This window comes from Pan paniscus, chromosome 6, assembly GCF_029289425.2.
Source record: "Pan paniscus chromosome 6, NHGRI_mPanPan1-v2.0_pri, whole genome shotgun sequence".
Lineage (NCBI taxonomy): Eukaryota > Metazoa > Chordata > Mammalia > Primates > Hominidae > Pan > Pan paniscus.
This window is the reverse complement of record NC_073255.2, coordinates 43,490,215-43,494,764: the sequence shown is the minus strand read 5'-3', so window position 1 is coordinate 43,494,764 and position 4,550 is coordinate 43,490,215.

Here is a 4,550-nt window from a genome sequence, read left to right as displayed (position 1 = left end):
CTCCCATTCTATATGTTGTCTGTTTACTGTATTGATTGTTTTGCTGTCTAGAAGCTCTTTAGTTTAATTATGTCCTACTTGTTAATTTTTGGTTTTGTTGTAGTTACTTTTGAGGACCTAGTTATAAATTCTTTTCCAAGGCCAATGTCCAGAAAGGTGTTTCCTAGGTTTTGTTCTAGGATTCTTATAGTTTGAAGTCTTACATTTAAGTCTTTAAATAATCTTGAATTAGTTTTTGTATTTGGTGAAAGAGAGGGGGGCAGTTTCTTTCTTTTGCATAAGGCTAGCCAGCTATCCCAGCACTATTTATTGAATAGGGAGTGCTTTCCCCATTACTTATTTTTGTCGACTTTGTCAAGGATCAGATGGCTGTAGGTATGTGGCTTTATTTCTGGGTTCTCTATTCTGTTCCATTGGCCTATCTTTCTATCTTCGTACAAGTACCATGCTGTTTTGGTGACTGTTAACTTACAGTGTAGTTTGAAGTCAAGTAATGTGATGTCTACTGCTTTGTTCTTTTTGCTTAGGGTTGCTTTGTCTATTCTGGCTCTTTTTTGGTTCCATATGAATTTTAGAATAGTTTTTTCCAGCTCCGTGAAAAATGACATTGGTAGCTTGATAGCAGTAATATTGAATCTGTAGATTGCTTTGGGCAGCGTGGCCATTTTAATCATATTGATTCTCCCAAACCATGAGCAGGGAAAGTTTTTCCATTTGTTTGTGTAATCTATGATTCTTCCAGCAGTGTTTTGTAGTTCTCCTTGTAGAACTTGTAGTTCATCTCCTTGGTTAGATGTATTCCTAGGCCCTGCCCTGCCCTGCCCTTCTTTTCCCTTCCCTTCCTTCTCTCGGCAGCTATTGTAAATGGGATTGCATTCCCGATTTGGCTCTCAGCTTAAAGGTTATTGATATGTAGAAATGCTATTGATTTTTGTACACTGATTTTGTATCCCGAAACTTTACTAAGTCATTTATCAGTTCCAGGAGACTTTTGGTAGAGTCTTTAGGGTTTTCCAGGTATATAACCATATCATCAGAAAAGAGAGGTAGTTTGACTTTTTTCCTATTTGGATGCCTTTTATTTTTTTCTCTTGCCTCATTGCTCTGGCAAGGACTTCTAGTACTATGTTGAATAAGAGTGGTGAGAGTGGGCATCCTTGTCTGGTTCTCAGGGGAAATGGTCTGAGTTTTTGCTCATTCAGTATGATGTTGGCTGTGGGTTTGCATAGACAGCTCTTATTAGTTTGACATATGTTGCTTCTAAGCATAGTTTCTTGAGGGTTTTAATCATGGAGAGATGTTGAATTTTATTAAAAAACATTTTCCACATTGTGATGATCATATGGTTTTTGTTTTTAGTTCTGTTTATGTGATGAATCACATTTATTGATTTGTATATGTTGCACCAACTTTGCATCTCAGGAATGAAGCCTACTTGATCATAGAGAATTAATTTTTTGATGTGTTGCTAGATTTGCTTTGCTAGTAATTTTTTGAGGATTTTTTCCATCTATGTTCAGCAGGGATATTGACCTGTAGTTTTCTTTTCTTGTTGTGTCTTTGCCAGGTTTTAGTATCAGAGTGATGCTGGCTTCATAGAAGGAGTTAGGGAGAAGTCTCTCCGCCTTGATTTTTTGAAATACTTTCAGTAGGATTGGTACTAACTCCTCTTTGAATGTCTGATAGAATTCGGCTGTGAATCCACCTGATCCAGGGCTTTTTGGGTAGGTAGGTTTTGTTTTGTTTTTTTTTTTAATTACTGATTCAATTTTGGAACTCAGTATTGGTTTATTCAGGGTTTCAATTTCTTCCTGATTCAATATTGGCAGACTGTGTGTTTCCAGGAATTTATCCATTTTCTCCATGTTCATAATAGTCTCTGAGGATCTTTTATATTTCTGTAGGATTGGTTGTGTGCCACCTTTGTCTTTCTGATTGTGCTTATTTGGATCTTCTCTCTATTTCTACACTAATCTAGCTAGCAGCAACTGATCTTATCTATCCTTTCAATGAACAAACATTTGGTTATGTGATTATGTGCATGGATTTCGGGGTCTCAATGTTGTTCAGTTCTGTTCTGGTTTTAGTTATGTCTTTTCTTCTGCTTGCGTAAGGGTTAGTTTGTCCTTGTTTTTCTAGTTCTTTTGGGTGTAATGTTAGGTGTTAATTTGAGATCTTTCTAACTTTTTGAGGTAGGTCTTTAGCACTATAAACTTTTGTCTTAATGCTGATTTTGTTGTGTCCCAGAGATTTTGGTATGTTGTGTCTCTGTTTTCATTTATTTCAAAGAATTTTTTATTTCTGCTTTATTTGTTTATCCCAAAGTCATTTAGGAGCAAATTGTTTAATTTCCATGTAATTGCGTGGTTTTGAAAGACTTCTTGGTATTAATCTCTGGTTTTATTCCACTGTGATCAGAGAGGACATTTGGAATTATTTTGATTTATTTGAATTTATTAGGTCTTGCTTTATGACCTACCATGTGGTTGATTTTGGAGTATGTTCCATGTGCAAATAAAAAGAATATATATTCCGAGGTTGTTGGGTGGAGTTTTCTGTAGATGTCTATTAGATCCAATCAGTCAAGTGTTGAATTTAAGTCCAGAGTTTCTTTGTTGGTTTTCTGCCTTGATAGTCTGTCAATGCTGTCAGTGGGGTGTTGATAGTCCCCCACTATTGTTGTGTGACTGTCCAAGTCTTTTTATAGGTCTAGAAGTACTTGTTTTGTGAATCTGCGTGCTCCAATATTGGGTGCATATATATTAAGGAAAGTTAAGTCCTCTGTAAATTGAATCTTTTATCATTATGCAATGTCCTTCTTTGTCATTTTTTACTGTTGTTGGTTTAAAATCTGTTTTATCTGATATAAGAGTAGCGACCCCTGCTCTTTTCTGTGTTCCATTTGCATGACAGATTTTTTTTCTCCAACTCTTTACTTTGAGCCTATGAGTGTCATTTCATGTGAGATAGGCCTCTTGAAAGCAGAAGATGAATGGGTCTTATTTTTTTAAATCCAGTTTGCCACTCTGTGCCTTTTAAGTGGGGCATTGAGACCATTTACGTTCAAGATTAATATTGATATGTGAAGTTTTGATCTTGTTATGAAGTTGTTAACTGGTTGCCTTGTAGTTTCTATAGTGTGGTGCTTTATAGGGTCTGTGGGCTATGTGTGTTTTTGTGGTAGTACGTATCATTATTTTGTTCTCATGTTGAGAAATCCCTGAAGGATCTCTTGTAAGGAAGGTCTAGTGGTAATGAATTCCATTAGTACTTGCTTGTCTGGAAAAGATTTTATTTCTCCTTTGCTTATAGAGCTTAGTTTGGCAGAATATAAAACTCTTGGTTGGAATTTCTTTTCTTTAAGAATACTGAAAATAGGCCTCCAATCTCTCTTGGATTGTAAGGTTTCTTCTGAGAAGTCTACTGTTAGCCTGATGGGGTTGTTTTTGTATGTGATCTGACCTTTTTCTTTTGCTGCCTTTAAGATTTTTTTCTTTAGCATTGACTTTGGGCAGTCTGGTGACTATATGCATTGATGATGTTTAGTTTGTACACTATCTCACATGTGTTCTCTAGATTTCTTGTATCTGGATATCTATCTCTCTAGCAAGATTAGGAACTTTTCTTGAATTATTGCCTCAAATGTTTTCGTGGTTGTTTTCTTCTCTTCTGTATCTATTGTTAATGTCCAGTAATTCATAATTTTGGTCACTTCACATAATCCAATATTTCTTGAAAACTTTGTTCATTTTAAAAAATTCTCTTCTCTTTATTTTTATCTAACTGGGTAGTTCAAAAAATCAGTCTTCAAGCTTTGAAATTCTTTCTTCTGCTTGGTGCAGTCTGTTCATAAAGATTTCAATTGTAGTTTGAAATTCCTTAGGTGAGTTTTTCAATTCCAGAAGTTCTGGTTGATTTCTTTTGAAGATGTTTATCTCTTCCTTCCTTCCCTGGATTGCTTTAGAAATGTCTTTTTGTTGATTTTCAACCTTGTCTTGGATCTCATTGCTGCTTACTTGCAATCCATGCCTTGAATTATTTATCTATCTAGCTATCATTTCTGATTTTCCATTTTAGTTAGGGACTATTGCTGGGGAGCTAGTGTGATCCTTTGGTACTGTCACTACATTCAGATTTTGCCAGGTTTCTTGCACTAGTTCCTTTTCATCTAGAGATGCTTGCCCTTCTAATTTTAGTAACTATTTTCATGCAGGTAGAATTTTTTCTTTTTCTTTCTTTTTTTCTAATAATAATATTGTTTTTTTCTTCTTTCCCTTTCCTTCCGTCCCACCGCAGGGTGTGTGACTATAGAGAATGCTGGGTAGGGTCTTTTGGCTTTGCTTGCATGGCCCATGCACTTCTGTCACCAGGTTTTATATTGGGCTGTGCAATTTGACCTACAAGCCAATAGATGGCGCTTATGGGTAAGAGCTGGCTGTGTGGCCCGGCATGGTGGCTCATATCTGTAATCTCAGCATTTTGGGAGCCAGAGGAAGTAGGATCCCTTCAGTCCAGGAGTTCAAGAACAGCCTGGGCAACATAGCGAGACC